The sequence below is a fragment of the Argiope bruennichi genome, chromosome 5 (assembly GCF_947563725.1).
Source record: "Argiope bruennichi chromosome 5, qqArgBrue1.1, whole genome shotgun sequence".
Classification (NCBI taxonomy): Eukaryota; Metazoa; Arthropoda; class Arachnida; order Araneae; family Araneidae; genus Argiope; species Argiope bruennichi.
The window spans coordinates 22,138,737-22,162,295 of record NC_079155.1 but is presented as its reverse complement, the minus strand read 5'-3'; the positions used below and the strand labels follow the sequence as shown (position 1 = coordinate 22,162,295).

Genomic DNA, 23,559 nt, shown 5'->3' with positions numbered 1-23,559 from the left:
TATAACATGCTTGAAGATTTAATTATTAAATTTTTAGAAATTAATGGAAATAATCTACAAATACATATTTATATTTTAAAAAATCTGCTTTTTTTCAATATTCATTTACAATAAAATTATTAATACAATTTGCATTAATAATTTTTCAATGTTAAATGTTTTGCAATATTATTTATAATGTTTAAATTTAAGAAAATTTAAAAAAGTTAAAATTTATATGTCTGAAAAATATTTTATTTTAAGATTTAGAACTTCTTTATAAAGAAAACGTAAAATTTCATATGAAATTGAACATCATGTTTTGAAAAAAATAAGACATATTAATTTTTAAAATATTTTTTACTTACCAAAAAAACATTTATGAATTCTTTCTTAAGACTTGTTATTGAAATATATAGTCAAAGCAAGTGTTTTTAGATGTCCTTCTAAACGAACCACTCTGGTCTTAACAATAGAAGCAAAAAATAAATTTACAAACATTTCAGCCGGTTTGTCTTATTTTAACCCAATTTTCTCTGAGAATGATATGATAGCATTATCACAACAATAAAAAAAAATAAAATTATCACGAGAGACTATAAGATCATAAACATAAGTAGCGTGACTCCGAAAATCCCATATTTGAAATAAAACGATCGAGTAACGTAAAAAAAAAAAAAAAAAAAAAAGAAACGTAATCTATTTTGAAAAAAAAAATAAAAAATAAAATAATAATAATAATAATAAAAAGGATTTTTGAAAGATTCGATTATTTCTGAAAAAATACTGTTTTTGTTTGCTTTTGTAAAGAATTTCTATTTTCTGCGTCGTCCTACAAAGATATGGATTAGATAAGTTTACTTAAAAACAGTTATTTTCAGTTTATTTGATAAAAATCAGTCTGAAGTACATGCATGCAGTTATGTAGTGTTTCAATACTTGGAAATCTAAATTGATTGCTGAAAAAAAGTTGGCTAAGTTTGGTTTATGAAATGACAGAATCTGCCATCTTCCTATTGTTACGATTAAAAGATGTCGAAAAATTTCGAAGCCTGGCAAGAAACCTAAATAAGTTATTTAAAAAAACAAATCGCATAAAAAACGGAAACTGGAGGAAAAAATAGAAAAAGTATTAATACACATGGCGTATATATCATGTAAAGCTATTTATAAAATGTAAAGATATTTTAATCCCATTAAAATAAAATTAAATTCAATCAAGAAATACTTTAATATTTTGTATACATGACGTAAGAAAAAGATATTACTTATTTTAAAATTACGACTTAATCTTAACTTTTAAATATAATTTAAATCTAATTAATTGTTAAAACTATTACCACTTTTGAAATGAGAAATTTAAGACCTATATGAAACATACAGAACATTTAATTTGGCTACCCATTTTTAGACAATAATTTCAGACATGGAAAATCAGCAGAAAAAGTTGCAATTGGAACAATGACCAGAAACAAACATATTTCGATTGATGTGAAAAATCTAATAATAAATTATTAGAAACATGAAAAATCTGTTCGCTGTGTGGTACAAATCTTGAAGCACATTAAGTCTATTATTTTTGATATTATTTGCATATTCAAGAAAACAAATGATATTGGAAACAAACGAAGATCAGGGGATCCAAAGACATTTAGTGAACTGAAAAGTGGTGGATTGTGAAACAAGTTCATATTAATCCTAGAAGTACTGCCTTAACATTGACTCGGGATGTAAAAGTAGATTCCGTAAATCTGTAATTTCTGAAATTATCAGAATGTTTTAAGAAGACATAAGCATCTAGGAAGAATACTAAGGATAAGGCCTTACATCATCAAAGATAATCAGAGAGCTAGATTGGATTTTGCTAAAATGTGAGTAAAGTGGCCAATACAATTTTGAGAAAATTTTTTTGTGAAAGAAAGCAATAATAACACTTTCGGATCGGATGGCAAGCAAAAAGTTGGAGTACACCAAAGAAAGCATTGCGTATCAAATATTTACGCCAGCTTTTAAAAAAAAGAGATGGGAACCATTTAGTCTAGTTTACATGGGGACTTTTCGTATGGGGAGCTTAGAAGTTATAAATGATACAATAAATAAATAAGTCTATCTTAACGTTTTCAAGAAAAATTTACAGGAAAGTTCTAGGAACTTTGGAGTCTTGAGAAATTTTAAATTGTACTAAGATAGTAACCCAAACCATATTGATAATATTTTGGAAGCTATAGGTGCTCTGACACTGTTCTTGTTTGTTTAAGACTACTATTCAATCCAGATTCCGGACTTTAAGTCCATTGAACATATGTGAGATTATATGCAACAAAAATGATCTTTCTTTATTGGAGAACTCTCGTATTAATTGAATTATTTAATGGCAGCACCCGTTAGTCTCAGCGGCATTGAATTGTTCCTTAACACATTTCTGAAATGTAATTAAATCAAAGGCTCTTTAATTCAATTTTTAAAAAAATCACACGTAATCCACTAACGCTTAAAGTTTTCTATGAATTTTTAATTAATTCAATTAGACCGTACTTTCTTGAAACGGAAGGTGTCGTCTTATTACATAAAGAAAAAAATATGAAGTTAGGAAATTAAAAAGATAAGCGATGTATCAAAAATGCTATTCAATATTTTGTCCTTTATTTCGTTTTGGAATGCTGTACTACGGAAACCAAAATTCACAAGACAGTTTTTTTTGTTGTGTTTTTATTTTGGAGAAAATAGATACGAATCACGCACTGATTACATATAAATATTTTTCCAATCTTACCTACATATGAACTGTCATTTAAATAATAATAATAATAATAATAATAAAAATGTATATGCACTTAGTTTAACATGTTATTCGAATTGCTTTACACATTGATTGCATTGTTGCTACTGGATGTGAGCCGAACGTATTCGTATTTGGATAATGTCATATTGCGCCATCTTAGAAACCGTTGAGATACCAGTAAGTTATCATGCTATGGAAACAATGCAAGTACCACAGAAAAATACGAGATGGCATTTATAATATTGTCAGCATGAGAGCAGATAGAAAAAAAGGCTGTAATTGTTATAAAGAATGTCTTTTGTGTAAAATCGAGTTTCTTCAGTAACGACACCTATATAGATAAACATAAAAAGTAAAACCCTATCTAAATATAACACTTGATCCAAATCGTTAGAGCCGAATAAGTCATAAGATTCACAATCATATAGTCATAAGATGCACAAGTCATATAGTCATAAGATGCACAAGTCAGATAGTCATAAGATGCACAAGTCAGATAGTCATAAGATGCACAAGTCAGATAGTCATAAGATGCACAAGTCATATAGTTATAAGATACACAAGAATTTTCGTTTAAAACTATAAGATTTGTTGTTACATTATTTGAAAAATTCGGCCCAAGCTATGACGCATTTGTGGAAGCTTCTAGATTTTTATCACGATATTAAAATATAATAGATAGCAAAGATTTCATCACACAAGTGCTATAATCCTTTATGGTAATTTTATTTGCATTTGTTATGATAAAACTACTAGATAATTCTCAAACAGATCTACCGAAAAGTAACTATCAAATAAATTAAATAAAAAAAGCGACCTTAATAACAGACAATTTAAAGGAATCACGTGCTTCAAACTATACAAATTCCTCTCAGCAAGCTGGAAGATAAAGATAGATTTCTTTACATCTAAGTTGCTATTTGAAACATAAATTGATGATGTTAGAAATAGTCAAAATTAGGGCCTGAAAATCATTTTCCAACCCTCCTAATCTCTAAGATAATGCAGTCATCGAAGAACTTTAAATGCAAACGTTGTTCATCTTAATGAGGCACTAATTTGTTTATTTGGATTTATTTTTGTGTCTGCAATATTAAGAAAACTATAGCAAAATGAAAATTTCAACCCCACCCCCCACCAATTCATGAACTAGATGGGCCCTTTTACGATATACACACACACACACACATATATATATATATATATATATATATATATATATATATATATATATTGATATGTAGAAAATTTTAAAAATTATTTTAACTTAGTTTTTAAAATTGCGATTTGCTACCGTTTACCTCTTTCTAGCATATCGGTTTATTTCCTTACATAAAATTTTTAATTAATATTTTTATTCATTTCTTTAACCACAAAATGCAAAAGAGTGCATATAAGAGTTTAAAAGTATACTTTTTTATTGGGTGGATTAAAAACTGAAACACAAGCTATTAAATTTATTGATATAAGTGATTCAAAAAATAAATCACAACGCTCTAAAGAATTACTATGAAATTTTATACTTTTTCATTAAGAAATTTTCTAGAGTTATATAATTAAATGCTAATTTTTTTATTTACAATCCTTTTTGTATGTATGTTGGATTATGTTGTAAAGAATAACAAAATGATTTTTTTTCTAAAAGATGCATTTCATATTAATCTTTTTTATATTTTTTAAAGCCTAAAATGATCAACAATCAACAATCAACTGGTCCCCGAAAGCTACTAGTTGGCTCAAAAATAGTATTTTGCTCGTTGATTGGTTTGGTTTGGTTTGGTTATATTAACGTCCCGTTTGAAGCAACACTAGGGCTATTTTGGGATGGACCTCGTAATTTTGAACCGCGGTGAGATGACGAGGACGACACCTGAGCTGGCACCCCCTCTCCACACCATTTGCTCGTTGATATCATCCATTTTTGTTTATCTCTTTCAAGCATATCGGTTTATTTTCTGAACTGTTTACATTAAATTTTTAATTAACACTTTTATTCATTTCTTTAACCACAAAATGCAAAAGAGTGCATATAAGAGTTTAAAAGTATACTTTTTTATTGGGTGGATTAAAAACTGAAACACAAACTATTAAATTTATTGTTATAAGTAATTCAAAAAATAAATCACAACGCTCTAAAGAATTACTATGAAATTTTATACTTTTTCATTAAGAAATTTTTAGAGTTATATAATTAAATGTTAATTTTTTTATTTACAATCCTTTCTGTATGCATGTTGGATTATGTCGCAAGGAATAACAAAATCATTTTTTTCTAAAAGATGCATTTCATATTAATCTCTTTTTTTTATTTTTTTAAAGCCTAAAATAATCAATAATCAACTGGTCCCTGAAAGCTACTAGTTGGTACAAAAATAGTATTTTGCTCGCTAATATCATCCATTTTTGTTGAAAAGAAATATTGACAGTAATACGGTTCTATAGGAAATCTGCAAGAACTTGATATAGCAATATATCTCCTGATATAGCAATATCTCTTGATATAGCAATTCAAGACATATTTTGTTCACAGATTTAGCTGTTATATGTAATATGCCATTAAGAATTAATGAAAATGATTATGAACGTGAGCTTTCAGTCAGAGTACAAAAAAAAAACTGAAGGAGTGTTTTGAGTGCGCAGTCAAATAACATTTTACTTGAGTTATGCAACATGATATTCTCAATTACCACTCAGGAGTGAACGAAGAAATATTTAAAATTCTACTTCGACGGTCTTTATTATATTATTTGTTTAAATCCAAAATGCCCATATTGTATACCATGCTTGAATATTATTAATCATTAAATTGCTTGAAATGAATCAAAATAATTTTAAAAAAAGCATGTTTATATAAATTAAAATTCACTTTTCAAGATGCATTTGCAATAGAATTAGGAATGCCTTTATAATATTAAGATTTAAGAAAAAATTCAATCAGGTTTTAAAATGTATACACCTGGAAAATGTTCAATTTTTAAAAACTCCATAAATAATGTGAAAAAGTTCAAATAAATTTGGTAATCATATTTTGAAAAAAAATAAGTCAAATTAATTTTTAAAAATTTCTTTACTTATCTGAAAAGCATTTAAGATTTCTTTCTTGAGATTTGCTATTAAATATGCAATCCAAACAAGAATTTTTATATTTTTTTTCTATCCGAGCTACCTTCGTCTTAGCAACAAAAGCAAGAAATGAATTTACAAATATTTCAACCGCCCACTTCAATTTTATTTTAAATTTAATTCAAATTTCGCTGATCTGATAGCCTTATCAGAACAGTAAGAAATAAAATTATCACGGGAGATTTTAAGTTTGTAATAATTAGGGGAGTGACTCTTGAAATCAGACCGCTGAAATGAAGCTTTGGTGTATCGTAAAAAAAGGAAATATATTTCAAAACAAAATAAATGGTTAAATAATAATAATAAAAATTCTTAGAAGATCTGAATGTTTTTTTTTGAAAAAACAATTTTAAAAAAACCCCTTGCTTTTTGTTTGTTTTTTTGCTTGTTTTAGTGAAGAAATGGGACGAAATTTCTATTTTCTGAGTAGTCCTGCAAATATATGGATTAGATACGTTTACTTAAAAATCATTTTTTTTCTCGTTTATTTGTTAAAACGCTGTATGAAGTGCATGTATACAGTTTTTTTTAGTGTTTCAATATTTGGAAATCAAAACTGAAACAAATTTGAATTGAAACCACAAACAATTTAATATGTTGATATAAGTGATTCAATAAATAAATCATGAGGCTCGAAAGAATTGACATGAAATTTTATGCTTTCTTGAATACGAAATTTTCTACAGTTATATAATTAAATGCTATTTTTTTATTTACAATATTTTCTGAAGGCATGTTAGATTATGTATCGAATAACAATTTTTTTTCTAAAATATGCATTCTATATTAATCATTTTTTAATTTTTTTTAAAATATCAATAATCAACTGGTATCCGTAAGCGACTTGGTGCAAAAACTAGTATTTTGCTAGATGATATTATTCATTTTCATTGAAAAGGAGTATTGATAGTAATAAGTAACTGCAGGAAATCTGCCAAAACTGTTTTGATAAGTAACTTCAGATTTATTTTGTTCTCATATTTATTTATAATTCATAATATGTCATTCAGAATTATTTTAAATGATTATGAGCTTTTACCACGAGCAGCCTATAACCTATAATCGGCTCCTCCGACCCACTCAATAAATGACCGAAGCATCAACACTTGCGAGAACTGTGGTTGAGTCCTAAGGGCCATCACCTTCCACGGTACAACCCTTCCCTAAAGAAGTACGTTCCATCATCGATGGAAGGCAGCAGACCCCCACATTTTTCTGTACCCAACAGGGTGGCAGGAACCAACCACCATACCGGAAGCTTCTCATCCTCAATTACCAAGTGCCCACCCACCAGTGGAGTCAGTAAGAGTAAATAATTAAAAAAAAATACTTTCAGATTAGAAAATCAGAATGTACAGTCAAATATCATTTTTCTTGCGTAATGCAACTTGATGTTCTCAATTGCCATTTATGCGAGTACGATGAATATCTACAAAATGAAGCTTCCCGTTAAAGATAAGACAATGTTTTATTATTGTTATTACTTTGAAGTTGAAGCAATCATTTATCAAATCCTGAAAGGTCTGGAAAGATTATTATGTCACAATTTTCAGATGTTATATATTTACCGAGGACAGCTTGACAGCTTTAATGTTTCCTCTGATGGTCATAACTTTAATTATGTAATTAATTTTTTTTTCTATCTACAATATCTGTCACGCAAATAAATGCATCGATTGTTCTCATTGAATTGAATGTCAAAACTGAATATCTTAAATAATTTCATTAAAAAATTAAAGGAGATTCTAATCTCTAACCCAGTACATTTCAGAATAACAAAGTTACAAGCTTCATTTTTCTGTCTTTGTGCTATTTTAAAGGAAGTTATCCTCTGCAGGAAGTGTACTTATGAATAAAATGCTTTTTACAGATACACTGAAACGCCGAATTAAATTATTATATTTTTATTTCCTCAATTTCAATATGCTTATATAGAAGCTTTAAAATTCTCTTTTTATACTTGAGTTTTTTTATGCCATTATTAGATAAATTGCTTATTAATTGCATGTCATTGGCGACCTTTTGGTATAACCTCATGCCATCGGTGTGTATAGTCGAGCATTTTAGAACTTGATAACTTTGTTATTGAATCACTGGTTGCAATAAACATGAAATATTTGGCAATTATCCGCTGGTATATGGTTAATACACAAACATTCATTGTAAAAGATTAACGATAAATTGCGGATTAAGCATCGGAGATGTGATGTTTCCCGTTTCCATTGCTTTCCTTTTCACCTAAATTAATTTGCTAAAACCAGTATATTTTCTGAATGTTTCGGAATCGAAATTAGACTTTTTGACGAAGTTTTGTTCAAAATTAAATTTCTAATGTCGAAGTGTATTGAAAAGAAGTTTTCCGAAATTTAAAACATCTCTTTAAAGCAGTCAAAAATTTAAAGACAATAATTAAAGTCAGTTTTAATTATGTCGATCAATTGCAAGTATACATTGAAAACCCAGTGGAGTACTCACCTCGAAACTTTATTGTTTACTCTATTATTAATATATGGATCTCACATCCGCATAAGTATATGGATCTAGGGAAAGTTCTTAGGGCAGACTTTCATTTTCAGAGTTCTACACATGAGAGTTTTATACTTCTTAGTATATAGAGAAAATCGGTATTCACGAATTATTAAAGGCATGCTTGTGATGGGCAATATTTACAAAGACATGATATTTTGCACTTTTTAACTGCCAATTAATCGTAGAGATGGGGTTAACAAACAAGTTATAAAGAAAAAAAAATGAAAAATATAGGACTTTTTTTCATGGCCGACTGATATAAATATATGATACAAAACTACAATTGTTATCTGAAGATCATATACTAAATTCCATTTATTGAAGTCATTCAGTTTTAGAGTTATAGATTTACATGCATATGTAAGCAGGGATTGACAGACGGTCATTCTTAAACACATCTGGCAGGAAACTTATAAAGAGATCTTCACTTTAATTGCTATATCTGGTATTAAATTTTGACTATCACTCACATTTTATATCGTAGTAATTGTGCTTTTTATTCTTTTATTCGATCGTAATAAAAGTACTTTTTATTCGAACAACCGGGCAGGGTGACTTTCTCCAACTGCATTTCATTCTAAATTAATAGAAAGCTACACATTTAGACTAAATACCATATATTAAATTTCGTCTTCCTAGCTCAATGCCAATGAGATTGTGTTCTCATACAGACAAATAACGTTCTTTACTAAAGATTTTTTTTCAGATTCGTAGAAATACGAAAAGTATAAACTCTCCAGAATCACGAATTGGACTCTTTTAAAGAGTTTTTTTTTACGATTATAATATTTTTTATACATTTCGTATACGCGAAAGTAAAAATATTCAAAAAGTGCAATAGAAATTATCAAAAATACGTTTTGTTGTTGTCTATTTATCTTTGTGTGCATATGGAAAGATTTGGAACACGAAATATGCACTGCTCGTTTGAACTTATCTAAACGTTTTGTTAATCATTGTAATAATAATATAGTTTCAATCGATTGAAGTCAGGAGAATTCCAAATATACCACTCCACTCGATGAAAGTAGCGGTATTCCAAATATATCACTCCACTCGAACAATGTAACGGTATTCCAAATGTACCCCTCCATTCGAACAAAGTAACGGTATTCCAAATGTACCACTCCACTCGAACAAAGTAACGGTATTCCATATGTACCCCTCCACTCGAACAAAGTAACGGTATTCCAAATGTACCACTCCACTTGAACAAAGTAACGGCTTTCCAAATCTATTACTCCACTCGAACAAAGTAACGGTATTCCAAATCTATTACTGCACTCGAACAAAGTAACGGTATTCCAAATCTATTACTCCACTCGAACAAAGTAACGGTATTCCAAATGTACCACTCCACTCGAACAAAGTAATGGTATTCCAAAATATTCCACTCCACTCGAACAAAGTAACGATATTCCAAATGTACCACTCCATTTGACCAAAGTAACAGTATTCCAAATATACCACTCTACTCGAACAAAGTAACGGTATTCCAAATGTACTTTCAATCAGACAAACCTAGTGGATGGATTTTCAGTATTTCATTGGCGTGGCTGGCAGCGGTCTTTTATGAATAGTTATAGCAGTTTCTTTCTAAACAAATATAATTGCTTAAATATGGATCTCTGGACTACATTACTGTCTGTCATACAACACAAATCTTCCAATTCCTTAAGCCTAGCATAGAACACTTTCTGACGTATTGCTGAAATATTTCTCAAAATAAAGGATCCTTGACAAGAATAGTGAGAATTTAGTTTTTTATTAGAACGAAGGAATGATATCGAAATTGACTAAGACATTCACTGTAGAAATAGTACTCAGTGTCTCTTTGTTATTATTTACCTCCGCTTCTAATCCAACGTCTTCTATAAACCGAGAGAAACCTTATAGAGATCCATTCACTTTCGGTGGTTTATTAATATAGAAAATAATAATAATAGTGAAAATAAGACTGATTGCAAAATTTAATGATTAATTTGCTCAGAATAATTAGCTTTTAAGTACTTCCAAAGCCAACATTTTTATGGTGTTCGATGACCAATTCCCACAAAAAATTTTTTTTTATTTGTATCTCTCTCAATTAAATTATTAAAAATAACTTAATTAATATCTCCTGTTTGTAGAGTAATCGATTTAAAAATTCTCAAAATAAAAGTGGAGATACTCGAGCTTATGTTCATAACAGTTTATGAAATTTTTTTTTTACATAGTTTAATTTCAAATCTAACCTTCAGAAGAACATAACTGTTTATTCAACAACAAAAATGTTATATGTTATCAACTAAAATTGTAATACAGATAAAAAAAGCAATTCACATCTCTAGCCTGAAAAATTGTGGCTTGTAACCTATATTATCATGTGAGAACATGATGTTGTTTTGGTTAAGGGGTTTTGAAGCTCGAAATCGCGTAGGCAATGAATAAAACATAAATGGCAATTTCCATCATCATCTTTTATTCGCATGTGTTTTTTTACCTGCTTTTACAGTATTGCATTATTATTATACATGCTTCTTTGAAAGCAGATGTGTTTATAAAAGGTTGACCTGCTTTTACCAGTATTACCTTATTATTACGTATGATTCTTTGACGGCAGGTGTGTTAGAGTTCTTATAATGTATTTTCAATGCAGTAGTTTTATAAATTTACAGTTTCTTGTGAGTTACACCAAAAATATATAAAATGCTAGATTTTTCATTAGATTTAATAAAAATAGTAAGAGCAAGTATTATACATTAAATATTAATACAATGCAAATTTATTATTTTTTAATTAATGGTTATAAATCAATCATTATTCCTCAATGTGATATCCTACTGAACATTTCAATAGTAAGTGAATAGTAAAAGCTTGAACATCATTACACTTTGCATAGAAAATATTCTTTTTCTGCAGTTCTATATTATTATTCTTTTCATTGAAGAACTTGGAAATCAAACTAAAATTGAAGGAACCCTTTTATTTCTACCTTAGATAAGATTATTTCATAAAAAGTTTTAGGCATTGGAGAAAATAACATGTGTAATATCGCCCGAAGTTATTAAGGAAAAAGAAAGCCTAGATTTCGACTAATTTCTATTAACTAAAATTTATGTATAATTTTAATAATAACTCTTTCTCAATATTTATTACCCATTTTATTATTTCTTAAAATCTATGCCATCACCCTTTGCTTAGAAAAGGTTGAAAATTATACTGAAATTAAAGAAACATTTAAAAAAAAAGAAAAAAAATTACTTTTACTTTAAGATAAACTTTTACTTCTAGTTTAGATAAAATTAGTTTTACTTTAAGATAAACTTTTACTTCTAGCTTAGATAAGATTATTTTATTAAAATTATAATGTAGGCGAGAAAATAACATATGTGATATCACCCGAAGTTATTGAAGAAAAAGCCTAGATATCTAGGAATTAATTAATTAAAATCTGAGTATATTTTTAATAAATCTTTTTGATTGGAATTTATTACACGAAAAGAACAATGTGCCAAATTCATTTGTTCTAAGTCTAGCGGCCCTTGTTCCTGAGTATTTAGAACGATTTTTGCTTGAAAAATTACGCAATCTAGAGATAAGTATAAATTTATAACATTATCCTGTTGATAAGGTTTTTAGTGATAAGTTTAAGACTTATGTCGTTTAGAGAACAAAATCATTTAGGGAGAATACGGAAACGCAGAATATATTTATAAGGCTTAATTTAAATCTAATTTGTGAAATGTGTCGAAATTTTATTACAATCCGGAAGAAAGAAAAACTCAAATCACAAAACTATTAACAACATTTAATTAAGTACTCACCTGTTGAATATATATTTGCACTAGAAACAATGGAAGAATGAAAGCACTAATGTAAAAGTTTCAGAATTGTATCCACATCGCCTTCTATGTATTGCTGAAGATGGATTAAGCCTGTTTTTATTAAAAAGCCAGCACAACATGGGGAAATCTTGCTTGTATTATGATGCCATATGAAGATAAAATTACCCTTAAGCTAAAATGGAAACCTGACATTAAGCGATACGTCGATAACAGACGACATAAATGATATTCTCTTAGAACAATGGAAAATTAGATACGATCGTTTTCTAAGTTATTATTTTTAACACAAACAAGTGACGTTTAATTTATGTTTTTTTTTTTTAAACTAATGCTTTACAACAAATCTTTCCTATTATTATGCTATCTATATTGATGTACTCAAAGATGTAAAAGAGTTTACATTTTCCTTGAACTTTTTCCTCTAATTTTATTAGAAAATACACTCATGTCCATAAATGAAAGATAATGCAAGAAAGAGTCAGACGCAAAACAAATGTGACATATTTGTAAAACGTATTTATTGAACAAAAGGTAAAGAGCAAAAAAGAGGCTATATGTTTGATATCAGTAATAAAAATTGCTATTTTTTGCTCCCTGAAGCACATTAAAAAAAAACAAAAATATATTTCCAAAAATCAATACATGATGGTTAATACATGGTTGGTATGATTGTTAATACATAGTATGTCTCCTAGACTATGCAATGCAGTCCGTACAACGCCTAGGCATGCTGAGTATCAAATTATCGATCTGATCTTGGGGAATATTACACCACTCATCAAGCAATGCTCTCCGAAGTTCCGGAAGACATGTAGGAGGTGGTTGACGGGATGCAACTCGTCGGCTAAGCATGTCCCACACATACTCTACTGGATTCAAGTCCGGTGAGAATGCTGGCCAGTCCATAAGGGTGATATCCTCCGATCGAAGGCATTCGTTTACGATGTTTGCACGGTGAGGACGGGCGTTGTCATCCTTAAACACGAATTCTGCGCACACGGCGCAAACGTACATGTGGTTCCAGAATAACGTCCTGATATATTTGGTCTGTCATGGTTCCAATTTGAACATGCAGGTCAGTTCTGGAACCTATAATAATTCCTCCCCAAACGAGCAATCCTGCACCACCGTAACGGTGTCGTTCAATGATGTTTTCTTGGTATTAAAGAGTACCTGGCGCTCTCCATATGAAAGTCCGGCGAGAATCAGATTGCAAGCTAAACTTGGACTCGTCGGAAAACATCACACAAGCCCACTGTTGCCGTGTTCACAATGCAGGCTCTCTTCTCCAAGCTAACTGCAGGCGACAGTGAGTTGCAGTAAGGGGTACATATCTGAAAGGCCTACGAGCATATAGACAAATCTGCCCTAAAAGTCTGTACACGGTCTGCCTTGAAACTGTTGTACCAGTGGCTAAAGAGAGCTGACGAGACAGGTCTGATGCTGTGCTCCGTCTGTTTCTTTTGGTAGTAACTACAAAATACCGGTCCTCATTTGGCATTGTAACTCGGGGGCGACCTGTGCTGTAACGTCTACTCACATTACCATCATCTTGGAATTGTTGCCAAAGCCTGGATATGACACTCTGGGCGATTCCAAGTTCCTCGGATACTTCCAGATGGGCACGACCACATTCCAGATGGCCGATAATTCGACAACGGAAAAATTCATCCAAATGCGTCCGTTGTGTCATAACTATGTGGTTATTGCACTGAAAGGCTTATAAAGCGCTTGTGAACAATTTTACTTCTTTGCCTGTATTTCTTATATATCATTCATACACCCTCATCATTGTGACATACTATCGGTGTTATCTGCAAATTGCATATGATTTTTGAAGATGTCTATAGTCATTTTACAGTTGATATATGTATTTTAGAGTTTGATTTCAGAGTGACTCTGGATTTTCCTTAATTTATGGACCTGAGTGTAATTGAATTTTATGTTATATTAAAATGATATGCATAATAAAGAGGGTTTTCGTTTGTACATATCCCATAAAAATCAAAGGTCTTGATGAGGTTACCCGATCTTGATGAAATATGGCGTTCATGTTTTTCAAGATAAAGTTACTGATAAGGTCAGAAGACGGTCACTGACAAACTTCAAAGTCTCAAATTTAGTTTATGCATTCTGTGGTGACACGTGAAGAATATTATGATCCGTACAGTGGAAGCAAAAGGATGTATGTTTTCGGGAACATTTTTAATGATCATAATTCACACAAAACACGAAGACAAGACTAGATATTCACGCACTCACAATTTAACAGAACAGCATCATATCTAGAACATCATCATATCTAGAAGCATCATCACTAGATATTCACGCACTCACACCTTAACAGAACCGCATCATATCTCATTATTCATAATTGCAATGCACTATGGGATACATACCTAATCAGGCATCGCTATCTATTATCCAAAAGAGAAGATAAAGTAATGCAACCGCTATATGCCCCTCCCTACACCGCCTAAGACCGTCTCAGCGAGGTAGTGTGATATTGCATATTATGATGTTTGTCCCAGGATTGTTATTAGCATTAGAAGGTTGTATGCAATGAATACTTATTTGTTCGTTTGAACGTTATTTCTTCCTACATTTCTCGACAAATCGAACTAAATTTGGTGCACATATTCCTTACCCTCTCCACATACCCCCAAGGGGGGCACTTCGAAATGAAGATAAGATGCTTCCGGTATGGTAGTAGGATCTCGCCACTCTGGAGGATACACGAAACGATGGAGGTCTGGCTCCTCCTATCGATGATGGGACTTACTTCCTTAGGGAAGGGTTGTACCCTGGCCGCTGATGGCCTTTAGGACTCAATCTCAGTTCTTGACAGTGTTACTTTTCCGCCGGTATTCAGTATTCAGTGCTTATTATCAGTATTTATTATCCGTGTGGCATCGGGTGGGTCAGAGAGTCAGTCATATGACTTACTCCCTCCACACACACACACACAAAATTAAATATTAGTGAAAAGTTTATACTTTTTTCTAAAAAGGGGTGAAATGGGTGTAAAATCTTTTAACTTTTCGAATAACTTCGAAATATTTCCCTGCATAAAAAATATTTAATCAAATTGAAATTGATAAACTTAGCCCTATATTGATATCGTTTACATTTTCATGGAAATATTTCTCTATCATTGAATCAATTTTACCTAAAAATGCAAGATCAAATATTGATTCAAGCAATTATTTTTTGTCGAAATATTAAATTCATTTCATTGTTAAATCATATTTATTGTTTCCACGATTTTTCTGATCCTAAAATTTTCTTCATACATTTTCATTTTTGCTTTTTTAGCATAGAGTAAGGAAAGCTACATGTCATATGCGTGCATCGTAATCAGTATCTTTTAAAACTTTGCAATCTCTTTTATTGTTTGATCTAGTTTTGCCTGTTTTGTTTTAACTGGTTTATTGTCCAGAATTCGTCGCATTTGTTCTAGGATTTTAAGATGTAACATTTAATGTCTATTGGATATATATCTCAACTTATTTATTGTCAGTCATTTTTGATATAAAAAATAACATTAGTAGAGGAATAATCAACCACATTTACCTGATTTACCACCATGACACTTATCTTCATTCTTAAAACTTAAAAAGGAGACATATGATTTTAACAATATTTTGACCATATAAACAAAATTGATACCTTTTCAGTTTCAATATACTTCAAGTATTTGAAACTGGAGCCTTATTTTGTATGAAATTCAAAGCAAACAGTAATTCATTGTTACTTTTTTTTATTATTACATCAAGTTTTAAAAATTTTACATGACTTCAGACATAAAAATTTCACACAGTAATAATTTGTTCCCTAGGTATAGTTTTCTTATTATTTTCTTTAATTTAATTCAAAAATTTATCGAATTATTTACTATCAAAAGAAACCTTTTTCAAAAAACAAACATAATTCAACCGTCACTCAACGTTGCCAAGAATCTACTGAATTTTATCAAAAACCAGGCAGTCGTTAGAGATATTCGCTATATTAAATTTCATTTAGATTATTTAGACGCAGTTTCATGTCCATAATTGGCAAACATTACACCCGTGTTATTTATTTATCTTATATATGATCTGTTGATTTCATGCTCGAACATGGAAACTAATTTCATGAGATCATTATTAAAAACATAAATTTACAATTTAATTATTCTTTAAATTTCATTTTCTTACATAGGTATGCAAGTAGAAGTTCGGAATTTTTTGGTCAAATTCAACTTTATTGGAAAGGTATTAATAATAATCGATATATTTGCCATTACTATCTATGGTCTTGGATATCTGCAAGGTAAAAATCTTGATGATTTCGAAGCAAAATAATCATGAAGCCATTTTTAGACAGCTTCCTGATCCTCTGGTTATTCAGATATGACGACATCGACTTAAATAATCTGAAGGTGCCAAGTCTGGAGAGTATGTCACTTGATAGGCAACTTCTCAGCCTACAGGGAAGATAAGTTCGTGGGTTTTCGCTGCATCTGGACGAACGTAGTCATGAAACAATATCAACTTTTGTCTTTCTTCATCGCAAACGGTCACTTTTTCTCCAGAACATTCTTCTTGTAAAATTAATAAATTAAAGCTTAATTAACTGAATCTAGGTAAAATCAAGCTTAAATTATTTTAATTAAATTAATGTTAACTAATTAATTAAATTTCATATGTTTATATAATGAATAATGTTATTAATATTAATATGTTAATTAATGTAGAAAATTAATATGTTTACATGTTATAAAATTAATGTATTATGTTCTTTTACGTAATAATGTTTTAATAATTAATATGTTAAAGGAAATAGGAAAAATAATTTGAAGTTTATTTCATCATGTGTGTGATATGGGTTTCCTTTGTAAAAATGAAAACGTTGCTGATTACATAATTAAAAATATGGTTTAAAGTATTAAATTTAGACTAAAAAATTTATACTGCAACTAACTAATTTTTTAACTATATCACTGTAAAGATAATTTTTGATATTGTTTTAAAATGGCATAAAAATCCTTTTTGTGTAATATTTTCGAAAGTTAATGCGAAAAATATCAAAATCTAGTTTGAATTTAATTAATTAATATTTGAAAATATTAGCTTTGAGGGGTATATTCTTACCCCCCCCCCCAAGTATATCAGTGCTAAATTTTGTTTTTATAGGTAAAATGGTATTGAATGTAGAGTGTCAGCACAAATGTACACACACTCACATATGCATCGTTATTATAAATGGAGAAAAGAATATGAAAAAAGAAAGAAAGAATTAGAAAAAAAGATAAAACGTACAAAATACTTCTAACTGACCAGTAAAAGCAATGAAATATGTTAAATATGTTTCTCTGCCAAACTCAGCTGTCACTTTTGTGGCAGAATCGATAATTCCATGGAATTTCTTCATTTTATGATTAAAACTTATAGAGATGACCTGTAAGTAATAGCAAAATTGAGAATATACTACAAAAACTGAGCTTTGGGAGATTTTGATTTAAAAACAATAGAGAACTAAAAATCTAAGTTTTTGACATTTTTAAAACTTAGTTGAAAATATAAAAGGAAATAAAAACACTGTATAGTAAGAGTCTGAAATGATTGAAATTGTTGTTCAGAGTGTCCATAATGTAACTTTCCTTATACAGAGGTACCTACAGATAAAACAAAAAAATTTATATAAAGTCACTGAAAATCACACGGAGAGGAAACAAAAAACATACATTCAGAGGGGAAAAAACCCTAACTACATAAAATATCTCGCAAAAAAAATCTTAACCAAAATAGTTAAGGAAGTCACCGACAAGAGCGATTTTGTTGTGTCGGAACAAAGACATTGAAAATGGATTATGTAAAATTTCATTAATGATAGTTTGATAAAAAAAAATACACTTAAAGAATAGAATGACTTGCATTAAGAAACTCACAAGAAATATTCTTTTATTACTCATCCAATTTTTTGCATGATTGCCCTTGCAAAAAATTGTGCTAGCCTTTGCATGATTTGTGCTATCCTGTCATTGCAAATAAAACTTTGCATCATTAACTTTTTAATGCTTTCTCGCATACATAGTATAGAGAAAATATGCAATCGTCAAAAAATTTGAACTCGAGATTTTGACGATTTAGCCCTCCCTCAGTTCGAAAAACACATTTTTAGAAACTGTCTGGCTGTTTGTTGTTCTGTCCGTGACAAATATCACTGGTTCAAATTAGGCGGTTAAAATTCTTATACAGTCTTTACAAAAAATTTGCAGCTTTCTATCAAATTTTGAATAAAATTCCGTTTAGAGACAGTTCGTCTGTCCTACTGTTCGAATACAAATTTAACCCAATAATTGCAAAGCGAAGATATCTGTATAGATAAGATTAGGTGCACACATTTAACATCAGCAGTGTGAACACTTAACAAATTTTAAGCTTAATCCAATAAGGTATTGAACGGCTGTCGATCTGTGTAAACCTGTAAACGCAATTCAAAACTCTCAACTAAACTATGCAAAAATAATAAAACTCAAAATCACAATAACTTAAGTATACCAAATTTGGTATGTAAGTATATAATTTCGTGACTACAAATACAGTTCTGTGCCAAATTTTGGCTTCATTCTATTGGTAAACATAAAGTTTGAAACATAAACCCGATTTTTTAGATTATTTTTGGATACCAGAAATTAATTGCCAAATAATTCGCCAAGGATGCCACGATAGATTCAGTAAATATGCTAAAGTCACTATTTCGTAATTATTGTACGCGAATGCATGAAAAGTATATTAGAGAATATGCGAGAAAGTTTTAGAGAAACTTCTCTTGCATACTCTCGTCTTTTTTTTTCTCATTTTTTTTTTACAGCGTTTGCAATCTTTATTTAAAATTTGTATAAACTTCGGATACCGGTTTTCTGAAACAGATGCCTCCAAGCATAGAAGCTATATAATAACCATTATGTATTTTCCGAAGCACAAAAACTGTGTAATTTAAATTAATTTAGTAAATTCCTTTCATTTTCTCAGGAATTCTGATTTTATCCTTCCTTTGTAAGAAAAATTTATTGAATTCCCGACAAATTCTTCTACACATTATGGTATTTAGAATTATCATAATATAATTCATATCATTTCTTCGATATGTTATGATATTTGAAACGAGTGGAAGTGGTTACCCCAGGAATTTCTCGCATTTTCTCTTATAAAATATTATTCCAGACAGCGCCTTGAATGGTATTGGCGTACCCCAATTACAAAATATGTATTTTTGGCGTTAATTTAGTATTTCTACTGACTCTATCGTGTCATCCTTAGCGAGTGTTTTTACAATCAATCCCTGGCATAAGGTTAATACTAACTGAAAATCAAAGTTCTGTTTTATAGTAACGCTCTTCTCAAACAATTAAAGCAAAAATTTGACAAAAAAATGCAAACGTTACAAAATCGCATGCCAAATTTTATATATCTAAATCATTGCGTTTTTAGCTAAAAAATAGCATTTACATGCTTCTGAAAATACAGATATTTTATTGGCTTCAAATCTGATAGATTTTTACATTAAAAAGATGTTAAATCTGTGTAACGAATTTTATATATCTAGCTATCTTCTTTTGTAGTTATCGTGTTAACTTATATTCGAACAGTCGGACAGACAGATTTCCTCTGAATGGATTTTGCACAAAATTTAATAGAAATCTATAAATTAGGTTTAAATTGTATGCACCCAATTTCATCCGTCTAGCAAAAGGCGTTCTTGATTTATCTTTGTCACAGACAGATGGACAGACTTTTTTTTTTAAGAATTTGTCTTTTGGAAGAGTTAAAACGTGGAAAATCGTCAAAATCTGGGATTGAAATTTTTTGAAGATTACAATACTTCCTCTATACTTCGCATACGACAAAAAAGTACGGTATCAACAAAAATAATTCTTCTATAAATTCTTTTACATCTTTATAAAGTTGGTTATCAATAGAAATTACTCAAGAAAATAGGTTTATTTAGAACGAAAAACCGATTAACCCAGTTAATTAACAAATTTAATTAATTAGTATCTCGAAATTTTCCGATTATCAAAATCGAGATTTTACAATAATTTCTTCTCTTTATAAGAGTTGTCCCAAGATTGCATCCAAGGTAACGCAAGATTTGAATTTGCCACCATACATGCAGCAAAGTGTTGGCAAACAAATTTTAAAAAGAGTAAAATTATAAATCGTAAAAATGGATTGCAGTCCTAAAAAATGGATTGTTACAGATAGAATAAATTTTTTTCATTGTTGTACAATATTTCCTAAACAATGGAAGTTTGACGACCACAGTTCGAGAATTTGAGAATTAGCCCCCTAGATCGAGTGATTTAACACCACTATATTTTTTATGGAATTATTTGAAGTCAAAGGTCTATGTCAACAAGCCCACAAGAACGCGCTCATTGTAGGAGGAAATTCAACTTGCATCAACAAAATTCAGCCACAATTATGCAAAATGGCCCTGGAAAATTTCGACAAAAGAGTATTGGCCAGCAAAACCATGGTCTATATCAAGGGGGGGGGGCGAATCTTTATGGATCAACGTGCCATTTTTTCTAAAGAAATGCTTCTTGAGGTATAGATGTGTCGTCAAATAATTTTGACGTGTGATTATTGGAAAAATAATAAAATTAAATACTAACAACTCAAAACTCTTTATTTACTACGAAAAAATACATTTTGCACTGTATAGTAGTAAATGTTTTAGTTATACGTGTCATTCAAATTACTGTAACATTAGTGTGACTTCTGTTGTTGCAGATCAGATGACAAATCACTTATATTAGGTAAGATTGTAATATGTTAAGATGCATTGTAAGATATTAGTTTTAGCAGAATGCATGTTGAATCGGAGTCATCTGCCAAACAGTTTCTAAACGAGTCTTTAATGTTATTCATCTGTGAAAATAATAGCCCCCAGGCATAGGTAGATTAAAATATGGTTAAAATAGCTTGAGCTAGCTTCTTCAGACAGTTGAATGCGTTTGGAATCGAATTCCATGTTTCCAAAATTTCGTTACTGTCACTTTTACTTATATTGCTTGTTAAGGTTTCTGTTTCAATCCATACCAACTTTTTCCTTGTTTCTATAAATTTTTGAATCCATATTGAATTAGACTGGAAGTCAATCAGTTGCAATTCAAATTCTTCAAGCTCCAACCAATCGAATTGAAACAAGTTCAGTTTATCAAATGAAGTCATATCAGGGTACATAATAAACTTGAGCACTTGCGATAATTCTTTGAGCTAAGAAAATCTCGCTGAAAATTCCTTGATTGAAGAATCAATTACGGAAATAAATTCTTCAATAACTTTTACTTCGTCTGGTTTCTCATGTACATCTGAACCTTTGATATTTTTTTTCAAGGTTAGTTTATATTTAGTTATAGTTTCTTGTAATAATATCGTTTCCGAAAATATGCAGTTTAGCGTCAAAAGCGCGAATGAGACCATCATGACGAGAATTGTTTTATCTTTGCCTTGAAGCTTTAAGTTCAATTTATTGAAATGTTGGCATATGTTTTTTAAAAAAATCAAATTTTGAAAGCCTTAACTTACCAGTAAATAAATCTTCCTTTTTTTTCCAAGGGCATGATTTTCTATTGTTCCATTTAGTATTTGTTGAATTTCCAAATTATTTCATTCATTCGTTGATACCATCCATGGATTTTAAATTGAACCTAATGGAAACTATTTCATTGTTTTCAACAATTTCAGTTTCGAAATTAGGAAGGAAATGATTGATTGTTAATACGAATATACTCAGATAAATTCATTTAGTCGGTAAATAAAAGGTTAAAGAGAGAGAGAGGAAGGAGATAAAAATCTCACAACAAAGCATAAAGGCAAATTTGTTCTTCGGAAATTTCTAAGTACAATCCTAGCAACACGAAATGAAACTACTTCGAAGTTTGCACATAATGACGTCACACTTGCTTTGCAGAATGCGCGACGGTGCGAACCAATGATATTGCCCATTTTCCACTGGTTCGCTGTTCTCCATCTCTGGTTTATGTATTATAACAAACATAACCCAGTCCTGTGTACTTTTGGATTCTCTAAAAGTATAATAATTTTAAAAAATGTGTTTTTTTTTATTTAATTTAAATCTTGCATTAACACGTTGTTCTATCGTGTTATGCGCCATTTTTACTATCAGCTGTCAAATCGTTTTTTTAGAAGGGTTTATTGCAAGAATGGTGGCAAATTCAAATCTTAGGTTAATTTTGGGACACACTTTATATGATTTATTTGTTAGAAATTTAATAAAATATTGAATCATTTCATTATCTTTTATTATTATTTTTTCAACCAATTTTCCATATTTAATCCGTTCCTAAATATTTCGGTACCAACTAGAAAATTTATGTTGTAAATGAAATGCATTGGTTCTAATATTTTTAAGTGAAATTTTATTTCATTTGTAAAAATAGACTCCATAATGCTATTTTAAACACAGGAATTTATCAACCTCTGTATAAAATAAAGGAGAAATAAATATATATAAAGGAAATATATATAACTATTTATAAAGGAAATAAATATATATAAAGGAAATAAATATATATAAATATATATAAAGAAAATATATATAAATATATATAAAGAAAATATAAATAAATATATATAAAGGAAATAAATATATATAAAGGAGAAAATTTCATTTTTATGTCCAAGCAATGGTTTATCAGAGGGGAAATTCCTTAAGTTGAGAAGTACTTATTTATAATAAACATATTACACTTACTATAAGTATAACATAAAATAAGAAAATACATGTGTGTGTTTGCTAATTAAAAGAGCTAAACAGTATAGAGTTTGTCTTAAGCACGTTATAAGCACGTTACTTTCTGGAGTGTATTTCAAGGCCAATTGTCCTATTTTCAACTTTCAAAATTAATTAAATCTTAAAATGTTCAAATGCATATCGAAAATTTGGATTATTTTTCATTCGGAAATGTTTCTCTCACAAGCTAATTTTTATATTTTAAAACAACAATATATTCTCCTTTTAACCCTTTGAACTACAGATCTACTTAACTGATGATTTAGATAACACATCTTTATTGGGACATTCATTCCTGTGATAATATAAGGAATATGTGAGAAATTGAGATATTTCCACTTGATTTTTGATTTTTAAATTACTTAAAACTTTCAAGTAATTGTTGATTTAAAACAAACATTTCAGTAGTTCGATTCGCAAGTACGACATGTGAATGCACGTGAAATCATTAATGGTACTAATTTCATCACTGTTCAAATTTTTTATAATTTTATCAAACTGCATAAAATTTCT

General features: G+C 29.7%; 1 protein-coding gene across 2 annotated transcripts in view; it reads right to left on the bottom strand.

Moving 5' to 3' along the window:
- The window catches only part of LOC129968752 (retinal-binding protein-like), a 50,095-nt gene extending 37,789 nt beyond the window's left edge, over positions 1 to 12,306 (bottom strand). Inside the window, exon 1 of one of the 2 annotated variants that reach the window (XM_056082970.1) lies at positions 12,220 to 12,306. The gene's annotated coding sequence lies outside the window, so the exon portion shown is untranslated. Of the gene's footprint in view, positions 1 to 347; positions 445 to 12,219 lie in introns of those variants that run through there. The other variant, XM_056082968.1, reaches the window with a different exon arrangement.
- Positions 12,307 to 23,559: the final 11,253 nt, after the last annotated feature.